At 38.4% G+C, this 22,261-nt stretch overlaps 1 protein-coding gene across 2 annotated transcripts in view; it reads right to left on the reverse strand.

Moving 5' to 3' along the window:
• Nucleotides 1-11,386: 11,386 nt before the first annotated feature.
• Nucleotides 11,387-22,261, reverse strand: part of IRS1 (insulin receptor substrate 1) — an 84,274-nt gene continuing 73,399 nt past the window's right edge. For both annotated transcript variants that reach the window (XR_011968992.1, XM_072617987.1), the window contains one exon: nucleotides 11,387-16,456. The gene's annotated coding sequence lies outside the window, so the exon portion shown is untranslated. The remainder of the gene's footprint in view (nucleotides 16,457-22,261) is intronic.

A 22,261-nucleotide genomic window follows, 5' to 3' on the forward strand; every position in this document is an offset into this window, starting at 1 on the left:
GATATCTTTTTCTATCTGACTTTGACCTTACTGACTAGTCTAACCCCTCATTTTCTAAATAAGGAAACTAAGGCCCAGAGAGGTTAAGAGACTGATCCAAGATCAAAAAACTAATAAAAATCCAAGGCAGGATCTGAATCTAGATCTTCCTGACTCCAAGTCCAGGGTTCTATTCATTATAGCACCCTACTACTCTAGCAAAGGCTTTTCAAAAACCTTAGAATGCTAGTCCAACACTTCCTTTTATGTATGGAGAAAATGAGACTCAGAGTCTTGTCTAAGGTCACACAGGTAAAAGTAGAAACATAAAAATTTCAACCCAGGTCCTCTGACTTCAAATCCATTGCTCTTACAAATTTAATACATAAGTGTTATACAAGTTCAGGAGGTAAAGAGAATTCACTCAGATCTGGAGTGGCTAGAAAGATTTCACTAGAAGAGATGAGACTTGGGCTAGTCAGTGAGGGTTAAATGAGATCTGGATAGGTTAAAGGGTAAGGTTATGATTTGACTCAAGTAGACCAAAATGGACCATCATTCATAAATTAAATCCTGTAACTCATTCAAGTTTCATTTTTATACTTTGCCAACTTCAAAAGATATCCATCACCTACTGAGGGCACCATCTAATTATGAACAGAATTTGATATGGAAAACCTGCTGTCAGTTATTTAAAACCCCAGCAGGATAGGATTTTTCTAGTAGAAACTTAAAACTCATGTTACAAAGGAAATCACATAGATGTCCATGAATGATGTTCACAGGAAATTTTACCAAAGGGATAACCACCAGTCAAGATATGTGGTTAATGATTAGAATTGTAATGGAGAGATAAATTATTGACCTAGAGAAACTAAGTTAGTATCAATCCAATGAAATTCAACAAATATTTATTAAGGGTCAACTACATGCAAAGGAGTATACTAGATGCTGGGATACAAAGACAAGAATGACAGACTCCTAGCTGCCAAAGCACTTTGCATCCTACATTCTACCTGACAGAAGGTGGGGGAAGGAGGATAGTATGACAAGTACCTAGTTAAATAAAATATAAAATATGAACTGTGACTTTAAAAGGGGTGAAGAAAATTGGAATCATTGAAAGTTAAGGGTAGGAAAAGAACTTTGAGAGACTAGAATCATAGATTTGCAGCTAGAAAAGACCTTAAGGTTTATAGAATTTACAGCTGGAAGCGGCTTTTGAAGCCACTGAATCTGACCTCCCTTCTTTACAAATGAAGAAACTCAGTAGATTAACTGTCTTGCCCAAAGTCATACAGTTTAGTTAGTGACAAAACCAAGTTCTGTCTCTGTATCCAGTAATCCACCTAGCCCAGCCTATCAGGTTTTTCTCATGTCATCCTTCATTCTTGAAGAGGACCATGACATCAGGGAGATGATGACATGACTTGCAATTGACTTTGATCTGAGTGAGGGAGGGCTGTACGAGGTCACCTAACTCATTTTCTTCTCCAGAGCCATCTAGGTCCAGTGATCAGAACTCATTATACAGAGTAGAAGACCAAAGGGCTAGATAAGGCAGCTTATGTTATAGCCCTACAAATGAATGTAACTGTATGATTTTATCCATTTCTGTGGGGAGACAGATGTATGGTCAAATTTATCTATTTCTTTGCGTGTATGTGGCAGCTATTCTAGAGTGTATCTATGTTTATATATCATAATGTGTATGTATTTTTAAGATACCATCTTCATTACAATTTTATGACACATTTTAATGGCCAAATTTTATCCTATAGATGCTAGTCAGAGGGCCGACTGTCCAATTGGACAATATGACTCTGAAATCCAGAGAAGCCCAAGAGGCTTGCCCAGGGTCACACAGCTAGTTATTCCATTGTATTTGATTCAACAAACATTTATTAAGTATCCACCATGTGCAAGTCTCTTTGACAGAATACAATGAAAGAAGGAAAAAAGATCTCCCCTGCCCTTAAGAATCTTATGTTCTACTGGAGAGTCCGAGTTTGAACCCAGGCTTCCGCAGTCCAATGTTATATCTGTTATTCTTCAGTGTGTCTGGGATTCTTCTACATAGAACATTCATTACTCATGAACCACCCACTTGATCATGGATATAAATTCATGACACTTTTCAGGAGGGAACTATAACATGGTGAGAAAGATTGCAAATTGTGATCTCATTTCTCTAACATCGGGAACAAGAAAATGTGGTTGGTTTCAGAAGTTGGAGATGAAAATGTAGGCTCGCGTCTGTTATGGAACATAAATAAAAATATAGATGCCATGTATGCTTAGCACTAATGATTCACTGGAAAGATAGATAGAAAGAAAGAGAGAGAGATATGCATATAACATGCACATATACATATGTGTATATATGCATAAACACACACATACATGGGTCAGGTCAAAACTGGATATAAAAAACAATGAGGAAAATTCTCCCTTCTCCTAATTCTCAAGTGAACTATAAATGTTCTTTCTATTTTCTGCTTTGCCCATCCTCCACATCTTTCTACACAGTCCCTCACAGATACATATATGCTTCAGAGCATCTTTTCCTCAGATAAACTATTCATCTTTATGCTTCTCCTTTCTAGTGCTAGGTATTACTACTGAGAGTCAGGGTAGACAAAGACATATTTGCAGTGATGAGAAGACTCCTCCATCCTCCCTCAAAAATTCTGTCAAGTTGGTCTGTCTGTTTTGGCTACAGTTATTCCTCTGGTCCCAGGAGGAGGAATTAGGGAAAAGGGTCCCAGATGGTGCTGAGAATGAGTTCCAAGAGAGACATGGGGAGCTGGAGGCTTTGTATCTCAGGTCTCACATAACGATCGTTGTGTGATCTTTCATTACAAGCAATAAGCTCAGGTCTCCCCTCCCCACCAAAAAAGAGGCTAGTCAAGAACCAGAAAAACTATAGCCTGGTTAAAAGAGACAAGCCTGGATAAAGTAAAAATTACATTTTGAACTGCTCAAAACATTCATAGGAAATACACAGTCTTAAACCTGTTGACATCCTGCTATGAGAACACCAGAATTCTCAAGCTGAAAAATGGCCAGTCATTTTCAGTAAAAGGAAGAACAAAGAACATCCTGGTTGGGGGGAAAGAATTCTGGGTACCCAAATTTCAGCACTTCAAAAGATCTATGATTTATTGAGGGTGTTGACTTCCTGCACCAATGGAGATTACACATCAGATAATTTCATGAGTTGTGGTCAAAACATTCATCACCTGGTACCAAACTTTTGATGGTGAGCTTCTGGGAAAATAGCCAGGCTGGACCTCAGACAGTCTATCCCTCGAATCCTTTCCAGTTTGGTAGAATCTACCAGAAATGGCACAGCTTTGGAGAACCCATGACCACATCCTTACCACAGTGAGGTAAATGCTACTATGGCATTGTGGCCCCATTCAAAGATGAAGGGATGAGAAAAAATTAATACCCAGAAGAAGGCAAGGAAATGAAACTGTTAAGGGAAGATAGATGACAGGATGGAAGGCATCTTCCAAGCTCCAACTAGGAAATAGCATTTTGTGCTCTATTAATCTTCCCATGAAATATATTTTCCAATCTTGCCACAGCTACTTTAGTGGAGCAAGGAATAGAAAAGAGAGTGTCTTTGGGAAATGCCTTCTCAAGCCTTCCTCTGTTTCAATGTTTTGTGGTGGCAAGGGTCCCAGAGAACCCAGAATATGGACTTTACTTGAAAGTCATAGATCATTAAAACTAAATAGGATTGTAAAGATAATTTAGTCCAACATTTCCATTTTATAGAAGAGGAAGCTGAAGGTCACAGAGATAAAGGTTACTCAGTCACGCAGCTGATAGAGTCAACATTAAAATCTGGGATGTCTGACTCTTGGCTTACACCCTTTCAACTATGACTGAACCTTAAAGTTAAAGGTCTTGGCATTTTATCATTATTATTTTTGTGATTATTATTAATCTTGGAATTAGATATAAAAAGAATGGGCAGGAACCAAACTTTGCCTCTCTTTGCATCCCCAGCACTTAGCACAGTGCTTGGCACATAGTAGGAGATCAACATGTTTATTGATTTATTATTGATTTAACAAACATACAAAAACAAATACTGTGGTATTTTTCTATGGGAATATACTAAAGGGAAAAATTGTTCTAATAAAATAAAGTATTGAAAATATATGTGGATGAATAAGAAACTTATGGTGTAATGAATAAATCATTCTTGGATTAGAAAGACCTGAGTTCTAATGCACACTGTTTGTGCGACCTAGGGCAAGTGACTTAGCTTTCCCAAGTAATATTCTGAGACTATAAATTGTTCAGCTACAGCACCGGTAGAGGAAGGCCCTCACCTGGAGTCCTCACAAGAGATTTAAATTACCTTTAAGAATTAGGGTAGGGTGGGGGGGGGGGGCAAACTCTAATATTTATAGTACTTGCCATGTGATTGGCTGGGGGGCAGGGCATGAAGGAGTAAGCAGAGAATGGGGGTGAGGGGGAAGAAGCCTGGAGTTTACACTTGTAATTTCATCAGTATTTGGAACACTCAATAGAGAACACATGTCAGTATTGCCCATGGCCACACACGGCTAGCTTGTCAGAGAAAGAACTTGAACCCAGGTCTTCTTGATTCTAAAAGCCAGCCCTCTGTGCACTAGACCACATTGTCTCTAGCTGGCACATAGTCAGTGCTTAATAACTTCTTTAGTTGAATTGAATTGCTTTAGGAGTTCCATTTGCATAAGCAGCTAGTAAACTTAAGTTTCTCTACTGGATAGCATACTGAGTCACACAGCGAGGAGGCGTGATAGCTAGAGGGCTGGATCTGGAGTCAGGAAGACCCTCATACAAATCCTGTCTCATAGACTTATTATTTCTCCCTAAACAAGTCATTTAATCTCTATGCCTCCATTTCCTCATCTAGAAAATGAAAGAGTTGGATTTAATGACCTTGAAGACCCTCCCAGCTCTTAGCTGATGTTCCTATTAGAAAACCATGACCATGTGACACATCCCTGGCTGTCAAATGTTTCAGAAGAAGCTGCCCAATCCATTCAGGAAGGAAAAAGTTTCAGCCAGTCCTTCCTTCCTTTTAAAAAATGTGAATAGGGAAAGTAAAGCACATTCCTCTTTTCACATATGGGGGATGTGATCTTGTTAAAACATAGATGTGGGAGGTGATGGAGATGTAAAATGTGATAAAGTCTTTACAGTTAATCAAGAGATGAACTTTCGGGCCACGGGAAAAGTCTAGCATTTCAAACTGATAGATTTCCCTTGAATTTTTTTTTGTTTTGTACTTTTTTTGTTAACTCCTTTCCATGAGGAAATAATAAGAAATTGCATTTATCTAAATGTCAAGCCACAGTTTAACAGCCAAGCATCATAATAAAATATTTCTTCAAATCCACTCCCAAAAGATTACCTAAGTTTTAAATACATCAATTAGCCCAGACTACTTAAGTGCCATCTTAGAGGAGGGAATAGTGAAATGGTTTGGGAAGGTAGGGAGGAGTTAGGCTGAGGAAGGCACTGACCAACTTTCAGATCAGCTAAGTCAATCTAGAAGGGAGAGTCCCTAAGATCCTTCTTGCCTTTAAATCCCTGTAATTCTTATAAAGTTAGAAAGAAAGAGCACAGGTCTTTGTTTAGCTCCTTGCTAGATCTCAAGCCTGCTGCTTTTGCATCAATAAAGCTCCCAATGGCTACAGAGAAGGTCTAAGTGAATTCATTCACATTTTGAACCAGCTCTCCCATCTCTCTCTTCAATATAATAGTGCGGAAATCCGGGAGTCCAAATATTAATTGGACTCCAATGATCTTCTCCAAGCCACTGGGCTAAGAGCAACTTTTAGGATATCAACCCCTTCCCCTGATGACCCCAAGTGGCTTGCCTCTCTCCATCCTGGACTCAGTTGGCACCGCATTCTGCACCCCACACTGATCACCACCCCCCAACTTGTTCTGGTCCCTGAAGTGAACTCTTTGCCCCTGTTCAGCAGGAAGCAGCCACTGAAGACAATGACCTTCGTCCCTTTTCCCTAAAAGAATTCTCCTGCCTAGTGGTTTAGTAGGGAAATGATGTGGATAGAAATAGTGCTCTAAGAGCTAAAATAATATGGATTGACTTTGTAAAGCCCTTGGTGCCCTAAAGTCTCCCCTTACCACAACTTCTTATCCTGGACCATAAGATTCCCTGTCCCCACCCCTCATCCTGGGGATGAAATTTCCTTATCTTGTGACATTCATACTCCTCACCCTGTGCTTTTATCTTGCAAGACTTACCCTAGATCTCCAATCCCCACAAGGAAATCCTACAATCATCCTATATAAGTCTGGTCCTTTTCCTATATCACTGCCTTTGTTTAGCTCCTTTCTAAATCTCTAGCTCACTGCTTGTGCATCAATAAAGCTTACAGTGGCTACAGAAGGAAGGAAGGAAGGAAGGAAGGAAGGAAGGAAGGAAGGAAGGAAGGAAGGAAGGAAGGAAGGAAGGAAGGAAGGAAGGAAGGAGGAGAGCACAGATTTTGGAGTCAGCATTCAAATCCTAACTTCCATCAACCTCAATTTCCTCATCTTAGGGCTGTCTGAGGCAAAAAAACAAAACCAAACCCCCAAACCCCCATCATAGTATCCTATATTGGGGGAAATAAATCCTAGAGATGTCCTGAATCAGGAAATATTGACTCTTGCATCACTCCTGTAGTAGGTAAAGAAACATTCAATAAGTGGAAAAACATTTATTAAACATCTACTATGTGCTAAGCACTGGGGCTACAAATATAAAAATGAAATAATCATGGGATCATGGTTCTAGAGTGAGAAAGCGTCTCAGAAGCTATCTCATTCAAGCTTCTCATTTCATAGATGTAGAAACTGAGGTGCCCAGAGCTGAAGTCATTTGCACATAACTGGTAAGCCTCAAAGGCAAAATTTGAAACTAATTACACAATTGTGATCTTTTTTTACTATGCAATCCTGAGCTCTGGAAGATTACATTCTTCTGGGAAGGAACTGTAGGGACAAATAATCATAAGATCTGTGTAATATAAATACACAATAGCTGAGAGGTGGCACTAACCACTGGAGGTATCGAGAAAAGACTCTTAAAGGACATTCACTGAACATGAGTGGGGTCTTAAGAAAGCAGCACTGACATGTTAATGCCATCACATCTCAAAGGAGTTTGCAGATGAGTGGAAAACCCAAGATCTCCAGGTTTATTTTGTTTTGTTTTTTTTGGTTCTGAATTGATGACGCACAGCTAGAATATTCAAAAGTAAGGGGCAATTCAAAACTAAAGGATCCATTTCAGTCACTCACAGTATCATACACTGATATTTTGCTATAATACTGTCTTTTGAATCCTAGGCTATGGAGCCATTGTCCAGGTGATGCCATTATACAATGAAGTCTTTCTACCCCACCCATTTCAGACTAAAACTGAGGGCATGAGACACCTATATTTTAGCAGATTCTGCTTGAGAGTCAAAAGGCTGTTATAATGTGGTTCCAGCGTATATAAATCATGTTGAACTCGATTCATTTGGGTATCTAGAACCCTTGAACAAAATGCCTTCTCTATACACATTGCCATCTTTAATAAAGTAGGATGGCATATGACTGTAATACCAAACCTCTCATTAGACATATTTTTTATACATAAACACTTCCTTTAATGCATCAATAGTTCTATGATCTCATCAATGGGGGTATTCCCTCCCGATAGAACTAGCTCTCTGTAATCACTACTACTACCTTCTCATCTTATCTGATTATTGTCCGTCCTTACTCACAAATGCTCCAAAATAGAACATGCAGGAAGCCTTCCTGTAGGCCTCTGAACTACATGAGCATCAGTGTAGCATTTGGTTTTTCCATCATTCACTCTTCTGGGAGGAGTTCCCCTCCTTTCCCGGTCAGATATACCTTTGTTATCTTTCACCTGGCTTCTTGCATACCCATCTCCATTGGGTATGCAAGTAATATGGTACAGCCTTCTTAGAGCCACTTTGAGTTTCTCCAGAGCCATTTGGTTCAATCAATGCAAGGCAAACATGCACTGAAGCAAACCTATTTGGGGCCCTTTTCTAATTTACTTTTAACTGCTTGGCATTTTATTTTATTTTTTATTAAATTGTGCAGTGGTCTTTCTAGTTTACTTTTGATTACTTGGTCTTTTATTTGTTATCTATTCTGTTTTTACAGTGGTCTTGGGCCAAAAACATTCAAGTGTTTGTTATTATTCTCAGTCTTTTTTTTCCATCTTCATTCTCTTTGACCTTTGTGCAGGATTGGACACTTGATTACCATTTTCCTTGAAGTTTCCTCTCCTTTGCCTTCTCTATTACTACAATCTCTTGAGTCTTCTCCTAACTCTATGATCACTCCTCCAATTCCTTTTTGACCCATAATGTAGCCATTCTCCAAGGCTCTACCTTCAGTCTAAACTGTTCCCAGTAATCCTTACACATGGAATACACTTTATCCCATCCCACCCTTAATCTCTTCCTGTAGAAACCTCACTCATCCTTGGAGAATTTATTTAAAGACCATGAAGCCTCCTGTGATGAGCCCCCAGCCAGAAGGGAATTTTCCTTCCTCTAAACACTCATTGCAAGCTTTGGATCCTCTTTGTCCTCAACACTTTCTGCTTTGCATTATGATCTACAAGCAGTAAACTTGGAGGTTAGGAACTGAATTATTTTATCTCTGTATTTCGGTCCACTGCACATAGTAGTCCCTAGATCCTTAAGTATTGATAGTGTATATTTGTTTAATATTTTCTTATTGAAAATATTCTGATTTTCTTACTGTTTCTTAAGAAGTTAAGCTCTTCAGACACTTTGGGATAAAAGGGGTGAACCAGTCATCCAGCCCCATAACCTCAGAGTTGCCCCTGATTGCTGTCTTTCACTCAATGTACTATCTAATCTGTTTCCAATTCTATTGTTTCTACCTTCACACTAACTGTCCTTTAAGCGTCTTCTCTTCATGCACACAGCCCTAACTTTGGTGCAGGCTTTCATCACTTGACACCTAGACTATGACCCTAACCTGCTGGTTGGTCCCCCTCAAGCCCTTCCCCATGCCAATCAATCCTCCACTCTGCTGTTAAAGTGATCTTCCCATGTGACCGTGTCACTACTTGGTGATCTCCATGGGATATGCCCATTATCACTAGGATCAAATATAAAATGCTGTTGGGTGTTGTAAGTCTTGTATAAGCTGGCCCTTTTTTGCCTTTCCAGTCTTTGCTCCCCTCCCCATACTCTTAGTGAGATCTTGGCTGATCCTCATATAGGACACCTTTCCACAAACTGTGCCCACTCACATCTGGGTGACAAACTCTCTCCTTACCTGTGTTTCCTTGGTCAATCCTACTTTCTGCATGCCTTTCCAGCCTCCCCTTCTGAGACTACTTTTTACCAACTCTCCATCAATATCTTGGATGTATACTTGTTTCTACTTTGTTCCCATTAAAACGTGAGATCTAGAGGACAGGGACTGTGTTTTTTGCCCTTCCTTGTAACCCCAATGTAGTGCCTGGCACTTAGCAACTGCTTAATAAATGCTTGTTGACTGACCCGTATGAATTTGATCTAATTACATGGGAGTCTGTTCACTGATCAATCCCTAGTTTTTTCACCACTGACTACACCAACGCATTCTCATGCCTCCTTTTTTCATTTCCAGAGGAGATAAGGCAGTTTGGTGTGGAGAGGAGGGGAGGAAAGGGACAAGGGAGAAGATTCTCTAAGTTATAGGTGACCTCATTAAAGACAAAAAATGGAAGATGGAGGTTCTGAGAGTCAAAATGATGAAAAAGGACTATGCCTTCAAAGGGGCTGGTGTGAAAAAAAAAGTGGGGGGATGGGTGGAAAAAAAGATTAACTGTAGCCTTCAAATTTACCTCTGCTCACCTGGATCCACTGGATTCTGAAAAGTAGAATGCTCTAAAAAGTAGAATATGCTAAAGTAGAGCAGAGCATTTCAGTCCCAACGCAAGTAAATTGACTTATTCAGAAAAACCTTAGGGAACTAGAAAACTGCTTTTAGTACAGATGAACTAAGATCAAAAACAAAAGGGAAGGACAGAAATAAACATAGGAAAAGTTCATTATTTTGGGTCCTACAATTTTATATTTATGGGCTGGGCTGAAATTTATTCTTTTAGTAGGAATAAAAGGTTTAAAAATTAAATTTAGGAAGGGGCTTTTTGAAGGAGGGTAGAGGAAAATAATTTTGGGAGGACAAACTGGTTTCTGGGAATCAGTGTGGCTGTGTGAGAGGTTTTGCTCCCTTTGGACTCTGAAGGCCTCAATTTAAGTACTGGCTTTGCTACTGCTTCTCACACTTGTGTGATAGGGCAAGTTACTTAACCATTCTGATTCTCAGCTGCCTTACACCTATAAAATGAGGGTGAACAAGTCCCTTCCAGCTTTAAACTGACCGTACTATGAACTCCTTGATACCAATGAACACTTTTTTGAAACATATCCTGATTTTAAAAAATAGTCCTAATTCATCCAAAATGTTAGCAATATTTTATTAGCTATAGTTTATCATATGGAGTTGGAATGAATAAAAACAATTCTTAAAAAATATTCTATAAATCAGACCTTGAACTCATGCCAAATACTGAGCAAAAATTGCAAAGAAGAAAAGAAAACATCTCCTTAACAATTAAGGGAAACAAATGATTAAAGCACTCATGGAGTCACTCGGAATGGTACAGCTAAATAACGAAGAGGTTAATTATAATTGATTCTTATTTAAAGCCCGTAAAAGATTCTCTAAGACTTAGAACTCAGCTTCCTGGTCCCCTGATAGCTCATACTAGAAAGAAATAGTAGGATTTGTTTCAAAATATTCGGAAACAGGCTTTTCACTATCCAATTAGGACAAATGAACAAACTTTTACTTAACACCAATAAAGGTGGAACATCTATTTAGGCTGTTTCTGTGCTGTTCTGGAATCTCCAGTGTTTAAACATAGTTGGTTTACAACTAGCATAAAAGTTGATTGGATTGAATTCTATGCTGGAAACAGGCAGTTTATATTCAAAACGTCTCTTACCCAGTGCTTACTTCTTAAGTCCTTTCTAGGAGGCCAGGCATTTTAAGACAGTCAACTCAAGAGGATGTCCTTTCCACCTAAAATAATCCTCTGTGGTTTTAGAGGTAATAAAGTCACTGGGGGTGTGGATGGGGTGGGGGTAGGGCAAGGAGAACCTAATTATGCTAGCAGCTGCAAATCTACTCAAACCTCTTCAAAGATGTTTTGCTAGATCACCGGAAAAGCCAAATGCACAGGTGAGTCTTAAAGCAAGTTTGACTAGTTGTTTTTGATCAGTATTCTATTTCCCAAAGACACTGAGGATAACTAATATGAATTAACATCAGTGAATTCATTTCCACAGTTTTCTTTAATCAGGGATGAAGACACTACAGTTCTAAGTACCAGACAGAATCTTCGAGACTAAATCAAGAAAAAAAATTAAAACCAGAACACTACCAAAACCTTGAAAAATGAAACACTTCTAAATGGAAATATACAACTGGCCTGGTACCCATGACATATATAGATATATATGTATATATATATATATATACACACACACACACACACACACACAATACATTTTTCAATACACATCTATACAAGAGAATGTTTTGGTAGCAATACAGACCATGCCTTGGTCTCTTTTTGAACACAAGTGAAATAGCACCATGGGCAGCACCTTCATAAGCTAATGAATTGAACTGTACAAACATTTTCAGTGAAAACATGTATGTCTTTTATTCTTCCCATCCTAAAGGCAGTCCCTGAGGCGTGAAGAAAAAGTTGTGTGCCTTCAAGTAGCATTGTACTGAGGAAACAGGGCCTGCGCCTACCATAAATTACTAAGAACTGCTATGCTACGTGTTGTTTGTGTATACAAATGAAGACAGACCTGCCTAATGTTATCTACAAGTGTAGACTGATTTTCCTGTTTTGTTCTAAGTATGCTTTCACTGGGAGGATGCTTAACCCTTGGGAAATGACTATAAGCGACATCTGGATTTTTTGATAATTCCACATCATAGATGCCAGGTCAGCAACTGGACAAGACAGTGCTTGTACCACCCAAATTCACACACACACACATACACATACACACATACACGCATACATGCACACACACATACACACATGCATGCACATGAATACACATTCCCCCTGGGGTGTGGAATCTTAATAAAAAAAAGTTAGATTGCAAGTTCCTTAGAAGTAGAAACTTCTTAAATGACAAGGACTCAAGCATATTTATTTTGCATCTCCTACAGCACTTTGGATGTTGCTTTTCCAGTTGATGGCATTTTTCATCCATGTGTCAAAAAGTGATTTCATTGGTATAGGATCTCCTGATGTGAGAACTCCCTTTCCCTAAAGCAGATCACAACCTCTAGACTGAGATTGAGAGAAGTTAAGTGACTGCCATGTGGTCACACAGTATGAGAGGTTACATTTAAAGCCAGGTCTTTCTTTGTGAATCCAAATTCAGCTGTGTATCCGCTATATTCTACTGCTTTCTTCATCCACATATTAGAAAAATGCCATTGGCTTTGTGAATCAAGACAATGCTCCTGCTTGGAAAGGATGGAGAAGTAACAGGATTGGCAAACACTCCCTCTCTAATTTACTGACTACATTCATCTCCGGCTGGTCCTTTCCAATTTGCAGACTGAGAAGGCAGAGCTACCACACCCCTAAAAATGGCAGCCACCCTCCTCTTGGGTTTGACAACCATCTACTAGACAGCAGCGTTGCCTTAGCCTGAATTTTATTGTATTTTTGAAGCATTCCCTCCTTCAGCTTGCTGGGAGGCCACATTTGGCCATAGTCCATTTTTTTACATGCCATCCCAACAGAATTGTCTATCCAATATCATGGTCATAATTCCCATGGAGTCTTGGGGCTCCAGGATCTTATCATCTGATAGCTAACATTTAGGTAGTGCTTCATGGTTTGAAAAGTGCTTTACATGTATCATTCCACTGGATCCTCAGAACAGTTGCAAAATGAGTCTGCTTTGACTATATTCAGTTATGAGGACCATGCACAGCCACTCTAGATTTTACTCTCTTACCTTTCACTGAGACTGGAGAAGGTGAACATTTGTCACCTGTGTAAATATTTCTCTCTAATTAAATAAGGTACACTATAAATGATGACAATAGGATAGTGTTTTAGTAAAAACACCGTAGAGGCTCCTTAGTATTTCACAAAAATCTTACAAAGGTTTAAACATTTGGGAAACAGAAAGGTTTTGTACATTTTGCTGTTAGGAAAATTTTAAAATCACAGAAATCAACCTAGATCTATTAAGATAAAATTTAATGGAGTTAAATGTAAAAGTCCTATGCTAGGGTTCAAAAAATCAACTTCATAAGAACAATTCAAATAATAAAGTTTGTTGTGGAAAAACAAAGCAAACAAAAATATATAAACCAGGCCAGTGAAAAAGTCCTTGACCTTAGGCAGTTATACAGAAATAGCCAGATAAATAAAATTACTTCTGATTTATCCTCATTGTCAGGAGGCTCATCAGTAAAGGAATGACTTCATTTTATCTGGCTCTACAACCATTTTTTAAACCAATGGGGGTATTGTCTTAGGTAGGAAACATACTTGATATTTCCAATAATTTTAATAAGTCTGTGTTTGAGCCTGTAGGAATGAATGCTACAAAAGGCTGTAGGTGGTATTATAGATGAACTATTCTGCTAACCAAAAAAAAAAAAAATTCTCACTTTTAGTTTCTTGTTTAATTCAAGTTTCTGACTTTTCTTTAATTGGCTTTAAAACACCGACCTGGGCTTTAGTTGAACCCAATCAAGACTCAAACAGCTGACCATCCTCAAGATGGCACCTGCATGGAGCAGAGATCTCTTCCTTGAACACTCACCAGCTTTTACATGAGTCAAGTGACATGTCACTCCTTTGCCTTCACCAAGCTCAGGTCCACAAACCTGGGAAAAGTTATTATCTCTTAACTATTTAACCCATTAACAAAACAAAGGCATAAAAAGCTGGTGGAGGGAGGAGATCTCTTTTTCAATAAGGAATTTTCTACTGGGTACTCAGCCACAAAAAGTGGTGTCCATTCCACAAAGAGAAGCGCCTAAGGTAATACATCCAAGAAAACGTCAGGTTTCTTGAGCTGAAGGAAAAATAACTGGTTTTATAGGAAAAGAGTTGGTGCTGACTTGGTTCATTGATTTCTCTAGAACTACTTGAGTTCTTAATGGAATACAATAGGCAAGCTTGCTTTGTTCTTTATACTTACTGTTAAAAAGATCAGTCAAAACAGGTGAATGATGAAAGTCAGCTCAATTATGAAGTCTACTTTTTATAAAAAAAATAAGTCTTTCATAGCAGGTTTTTCAAAATTAATAGAGAGAATTTCTACAAAGAATAATCATATTTAGTAAGGTCTTTAAAAAATATTTAAATTGTTGTTTATAACTGCAGGTCTATTCATTTCAGCCACTGCTGAACATGCAAAATATTGGCATCTGCGATGAAGAATCAGAGTCCAACAGCCTGTGGGACACGTGCCATTCAGCTGACTTAACATTATTCACACAGGCTTTGGCAGCATGAGGGGATATTCACTTATCTCTTTCCTCCACCACTATCCCTCTTCAAGAGTAGTGCATTAGCTCCCAATTAGTCAATGGCTGGGCAATGGCCTCGATCAAGTTCTCTCTAGTGATTTCAAGTTTTAAGGAAATAAAAAATAGCTCATCCCCACAAAAAGTTGGGGCCCCCTGATGCAGAACTGCTACTGACTTCAGAGGGAGCCTGGTATCTAAGTTAAGTCACTAAAGTATTAGAAAGTTCACCAGTGAAAATATAAAAATCTGTAATCAGGCCTCCTACTTTAAAGGTAGATTCATTGCCATTTCTTTGATCACACACACATACACACACACACGCACACACACACACACACACACACACACACACACACAAAATTCCCAGAATGTTTATGTCTCCCAAACAAGAAAATGATGAACTGTTCTGGGGACTGCTTTGATGCTCCATAGGCAAATTAGTATTCCTGGTGTACTCGTATCTTATTAACTAATACACTAACAGGTCAGTTTTAGTACCCTTTGAGTAAAATAGTCTAATGACATTCTTTTAAAAGCTTTACACTGAAAGGTCTCAGGAAACATGAGATAAAGGTCTTTAGTTGAGTGAGATGTTGTCCTAGCTATCTTAATACACTTTCTGGAATTTTAATTTCGTTCAGCAAGCACTCACTTGTCCTGCCGCCATTCTCAAGACAACATGGGAAATGAAATAGCTGTATGTGTGCACAGAGAAAAAAAATTCTGTGAGAATGGATATAGCTTATAGAAGGGGGAAAGGAAAAGAAAGATCAACAGCATCTAGTTTATTACTCATAGAAAGAGATTTTCAGAATTTACAAACACCCACAATGTTCATTCCAAGGAGAGATTTGGATTTGAAGGGATCACCCATGTTTCTTTCTTCTTTTTCTTTTTTTGCTTTTTTACAATATATACAATGGAAGACTTTGATTTCTTTTTGTCTTATTTTTGTTTCTGCGCACTTGCTGAGTTCAAGCTGACAACTGTAAATACCAGGTATAGAAAATTTGTCTTCAGTTTAGTTAACATGGCCTACTATTGTCTTATAAGAGAAGTATAAAATTATGATTTCATTGTAAGGAACTCAGATCAACATCAGGTTTATGTTACAAGAGATATTATCAGTAAATATAGCTGTACAATCGAGGGTCATCTGCGGACCTAGGAATAATATTATATTATTTTCTGAATTACAATATTCAAACAAGAATAGTCCCCTACTCTATTCTCATTAGACTTGTTTTTAAGCAGTTCCCCCATTCTGTTTACAACAGAACATGGTGTACCTCAGTTCCACATCCAAAAAAAAGATGTGCTCTAGGAAAAAAAATGTTACATTTTAATTAAAAAAATTACATATAGAAATCAAAACCTATGTTAAATATTTAATACTCTCCAACCAACATCAACAGTTTGCGATGTAATAATTTACAATGATGATCCGTCATACAGGTTTTTCAGCAGCAAATGAAATTTAGCATACTGTGTAAATGTGCTAATAGTACCCAGTCTGGTATGACATAGTGGTGGGCACATCAGTTCATTGTGGCCAGCTAAGTCCTTGTGGTTGCCGATGAAGTTATGGAGACTCCTTGTTCTGATGTCACAGTGCTTTTTTGCTTGGCACAACAGAGAACGTGCAGTTCAGTCAACAGACTCCTGAGGTTTGTGTTAAGTAAACAAACTGAACTGGGTGCATCGTACCATCTACTGAGGAAGAGGATGTGAGGTCCTAGTTGTGAGACATGAAACACTTGGCGTCTGAATACCCATGAGTTAAGAAGGATTTGCTGAGGTTGTGTAGGTCATCAATCTGCAATTGAAAAAGAAAAGAAAAAAAAATTATGATCACAAGCATTTTTCACTACAAATAATGATTATTTTAGAATGTGAAGGAGGGTTGTGTAATGAAGAATCAAAGGTGCCAGGCACAATAAACACTGTACTATAGGCCTAAAGAAGGCCTGTGAATCTTGACTTTATTAAAATGTAAAAATCTAAAGCTACCATAAATAAAGCCAGTAGACATTCACAGGCAAAGAAATCAGTACGATTTTCAATGAGAATCCTGACTACTTACTGAGGCGGTGATGTGGGCAGCTACTGGGATATTTGAGGCAGGGGAGGGGAGGGAAGGATAAAAAGGGGCCATTATAAACATAAAAGTCTATCCTTGAGGCACAAGTTGTAGAAAAAGTCTTTGTTAAAAATCAAGTGAGAGACACAAAAATGTAGCACTGCTTAATAGAAGAATTTGGGGGGTGGGTGGCAGAATCAAGGAAGATGCTTAGTTTAACAACAAATAGCCAAGAAGGAGGCCAATTCAAATTTAGACTTACAGGTACCGTTCAATGAGGTATCATAGAATTTATTTCACTTGGGTGTTTTTTAATGTTTTATTTTCAGTTCCAAATTTTCTCCCTCTCTCCACTTCCTCTCCTGTCTTTAAGAAGGCAAGAAATAAAATGAGTTGTCATAGGACTGGGGAGGTGGAACGGATGGACAGCTAGGTGGTGCAGTAGATAGAGAGCCTGGGCATGGAGTCAAGTAGACCTGAGTTCAAATCCAGCCTCAGACGCTGACTAGCTGTGGAACCCTGAACAAGTCCCTTAATCTTGTCTGCCTCAGTTTCCTTATTTGTAAAATGAGCTGGAGAAAGAAATGGCAAACCATTCCAGGATCTTTGTCAAGAAAATCCCAAATGGGATCACAGAGTCAGACATGACTGAAAATGATTGAACACAGTAAATCATTGCATTGTGTTTCACTTTATTTTCAATTCCAAATTCTCTCCCTCCCTCCACTCCCTCACCTGTCCAATGAGAAGACAAGAAATAGGAGGACACAGCATAGGATCTGGAGGTGAATGTGGACCCTAGAGATAAATTCTTTTATAGATAAAGAAATTGAGGTTCACAGAGGATGCAATATGTTCAAGATCACACAAGTGGGAAGCATTTAAAGCTAATTCCTCTGACTCCAGTCTGCGATATTTTCACTCAATTACAGTACCTCCAACTCAAGAAGGCAATGCTTACAAAAAAGTGTTATTCATTCCCCTTTATACAGAATAGTGCTGAGACAGATGCCTTTTATAACCTCAGTCCTTCTTTAAAAATAAAATGCTCTTAACAAACTCTCCTCAACCATCCCCAGTCTTCAGCTAAGTCTATAAGAAGGAGACACCAGATCCCTAAGCTCCGAAAAAAACCCAATGAAGAAGGTTACAATACTGCCCCAGCTCTCCCCCTCCCTGCCTTCTGCCTCATCTCCTTTCCAAAGGGGGGTTTTGCTAATATTTACTCTGGCTTTCAGGTAAGTCCAAACTCATGAAACTAGGATTATAGGCTTATATATGAGAGTAGTTCTGTATATGTTAAAATATGAACTCTGCTACTAAAAGATAGGCAAACAGTCTTATTTTTCCCCATTTGCAAATAAAGACTTGCCATAGAGACACCAAGGTAGAAATTTGAAAAAGGCCTCCCTGTCCTGTGCCCATTAATTGCCAAGGAACAGAATTTACTTTGTGTGGTCTTCAAGTGAAAGGGAAGCCTATCTTTGCAAATGACGTGTGGTATGCTGGGAAACTCCCCAGAGAATTATCTCACAGATCTCTTATTTACTCTCAACTTTCTCCTGAAGCCCTCTAGCAGCGAGTGGAATGTTCCTCCCAGAATATCTCCATGCAGCTTCCTTAACAGAGCTTCGACGCAAGGGGCCTAAAATTAGACAGTAATGCCATACTTTATTACGGGACTGGTGACAAACAAAGAAATTGCTTAATTTAAACAGGGAAAGAGGGAAGGGTGCATGGTTTGCTTTGCATTTCATATCTGGCAGTTTTCCAGAAGAGCTGAATGAATAGCTCAGCAGAGAAACAAACTGTACCCAGTGATCTGCGTGAGCACATGCTCCAACCTGCACTGGCTGTACGAGGGATGAGGTTGGGGGCCGTTGGGGAGGGAGGGAATGCAGAGCTGCGCAGTACGTGTTGAAATCTATTGCTCTGAGTTGCTTTAAATACACTCAAGTCATTTCTGGCATGTAAGCTGAAGTCACGGGAGATAAGAGGCAATCTGCTGGCTGTTATGGACCTACCTACACCTGAAAAACAGCAAGTACATTATTCCTCAAGTCGTTCTGGGCAAAGCTTAGACTAATGCTCATTGGAAACTACAGAATGTCAATGTTAACCAAGAGCTGGGGTTCTCCCAGGATTCTCTAATATAAGCCGAAAGCAAGAAGGAAACTAGGGTCTGCTGAGCTCCAGTCATTTTAAAAGGCACTTGCTAGCAGAACATATACAAAAAAGCTTTTCATTGTGTGGGTTGGGATGTGTGTGTGTGTGTACACATATATATGTATGTATAGGTATATGTACATGCATGTATGTGTACATACCTGCTTGCATGTATATCTGTACACATACACATAAATGTGTATTATAAGTATATGCGTATAGGTACATATATGTGTCCAGCCAGTAAATAAGCATTTTTATTGTCTATTCTGTGCCAAACACTGTGCTAAAGTCATTAACCTCATTTTTTACCAAAACCCTTTTGACATAGTTTGATCACTGACCTTTGTCAATAGATCTGGCTCCTGATGAGCTATTTCTAAAATTTAAATCTTAATATGATTTAAACTCTTGGGCTCTTTCTAAACATGAAACCCATTCTCAGTGTAAGCATATACTACCAATTTGGGATATTTGGAAGGATGCACAAGATAACACAATTCCCAATATTTTGACCTTTGTCCATCATGAATGGAATAAATCTTTGGTCTTCCAAGTGACTCCCTTATTAGGATAGTACATATCTGATAGTAGGTTTCCAGGAAGTTTATTAATTTCCTTTCTTTATGGGTTAACATCTTATACATGCGGGTATCTGTACATCACATCGATAAATACATTTATTTATTTACACACACACACACACACACACACACACACACACACACACACAAAACCATGTTAGGAAAGCAAGTCACTAAGTGCTATATGGAAATGCCTTCATAAATTTCTATGATTTAGAAAAACTATCTAAAAATACAAAGAGCGATAACTATGTCAAGCTCAAGTGATGAGAGAACAAAACGAACAACTCTGATTATGTAAAATTTAAAAGCTTGCGCAGGAACAAAATCAATTTAAGCAGAATTAAATGAATACTAGGGGAAAAGATATTTCCAGAAAGTATGTCTGATAAAGATCTGCTATCGAAGACATATAGTAAATTGGTGCAAATAGAATCATTCCCCAACAGTTAAGGGTAAAAGAATATTTACAGGCAATTTTGAAAAAAAAAAAATAAATGCAAACTATTGACAATCATATAAAAAAGTTCCAAATCATTAAAAGTAGTAGAAATGGAAATTAAAACAATTGAGATTTCAACTCACACTAATCAAACTGGAAAACATGAAAAACAAGGAAAATGATACATGTTGGAGGGACTGTGGGAAACTAGTCACATCAACACATGGCTGGTGGAGTTCTGACTCAGTCTAAACTTTCTGGAAAATAAAACCATGAACTGTTGCAGAGTAGAAAGTGTAAGTGAGAGAGTAATGATCACAATAAAGTAAAGAAAACCACTGGAAGGCATTAAAACTCTGATCAATACAGGGTCCATTAAGAGGAAATTCAGAAAGATGGTGGACTATGGGTGTGGGTGGAGGCACTTGAGCCTTCAGATAGAGTCAATATCTTGGTTTGTCTTGAATAAGTACTTGTCTGTTACAAGAGGGAGATTTCATTGTTGTCAGGGAGCAGGGTGAAATGTCACCAAGAAATAATAAAGAGGTAAAAAAAAATCTATAAAACTATTTTTCCTAAATGAAAGAAAAACGAGTGTAAGATTTTTCCTACTTTTCAAGCTGCTTCATTGTATTGGATTGTTCCTATCATGAAAGCAAGCCAATATCTTGTATGGTTACAAAACTGGTCCAAGAAGCACCATCAAAGTCATCCAGATTGGGTTTAAAACCATTTATTTAAGGGTGTGTTTACAAGCCCTGAAATCGATCAACAGCTTGTTTAGCAATGCGTGACATAGCAGCATACATCTGGTGAGAGCATTATTTGTAATTCCTGTTTTACTGAGGATAGAGGTAAAGAATAGCAAAGTTGTTCAACATATACTGTAACACTGCCAGAAATACCATATTTCCTGTTCTAAATACACTTAAAAATTATTGTATTAATTAGTTTTCTTCAGTGGAGCTCACTGTCTGAAATCTCACATATGGTTCAACTAGAAAAATAATTCGAGGAATTAAATTCAACTATTTAAAGTAAAATAATGACAATCTAAAGAAAAGAGTATGCTACTCGACAGGGCAAGTAAAAGCTAAGCAGAATCGAAGAAAAAGAAATTTAAATACCCCCAAGTAACAGTATTATTTGTACCTTTTCACATATACAAATTAGTAAAAGGAGCAGGTAGGGGGCGCAGTGGATAGAGCGATGGGCCTGGAGTCAGGAAGACTCATCTTCCTGAATTCAAATCTGGCCTCCAACCCTTACTAAGTGCGTGTCACTGGGCAAGTCAATTCATCTTGTTTGTCTCAGTTTCCACATCTGTACAATAAGTTGGAGAGGAAGTGGGAAACCATTCCAGTACCTTTGCCAAGAAAACCCCAAATGGGCTCAGAAAAGAGTCGAACATGACTGAAAATAACTGAACAACAACCACAAAACTTAGTAAAAACAGTTTTTTTAGTTTAGATAAAATAAAAACCAAAATTTCTAAATATGACTTGTTGGTTCATTTATGGCTGTACAGGTGCAAATTATGGAAGACTACAGTCTCCAAAGAATTAAATTTTAGGGCTGCCCAAAAGATAATGGAGAGGTACATGTTGGGAAAGCGAGTTGTTCATAGCAAGGGAAAGGGCTAAGCAATGAATAGTCCAGTCATTCCATTGGTATCCTTGCAATGTCAAGAGAAATAAAGAAATCCCTCGCACGTTGGGCAGACCCCCATTGAGGAAGTTAAACAGCTGTCAATGGGCACAAGTACTACAGGATGTATCTATATAAATGAGATCACCGATATGCTGCACTGAAGTCATTAACTCATTTGACTAGTGTGTCCAAGATCATGAGTTCTTTCCCCACGTGATCCATTGAGCCATGCTCTTGTTACATGACCACAGATCATATCTAAATTCCTCCAGCTATCTTATAAATGCATATCACACATGGAGATTGGGGGAGGGAATCAGGATGACAAAAAAAAGTGTATGTCCTGCTCATAGTGGGTCTGCAGGGTCATCTCCACATACAGGCAATAATATCTTTTTATTCACTCATGGTTCAATACTTTGAATTATCATTTCTTTCACAATTTAAACAGCTTTGACATTCTCCATCTGACCATCTGTCCTTAAGCATTTTTTTAATGATTCAATACCTTCAAACTACAATCCTGGGTTCCTATTCATAGACATAATTCTTTTTTAAATGGGTAGTCCACAGCTGCTGCTTCTATTTCCATTCCAATTCCATTCCTGGACCTCCACAATCTGGTTTCCATTTTCACCAGTCCACTGAAACTTTCTCAAGGGTCATCACTGACCTCCTCTTAGATAAATCCAATAGTCT

Source organism: Notamacropus eugenii, chromosome 6, assembly GCF_028372415.1.
Source record: "Notamacropus eugenii isolate mMacEug1 chromosome 6, mMacEug1.pri_v2, whole genome shotgun sequence".
NCBI lineage: Eukaryota > Metazoa > Chordata > Mammalia > Diprotodontia > Macropodidae > Notamacropus > Notamacropus eugenii.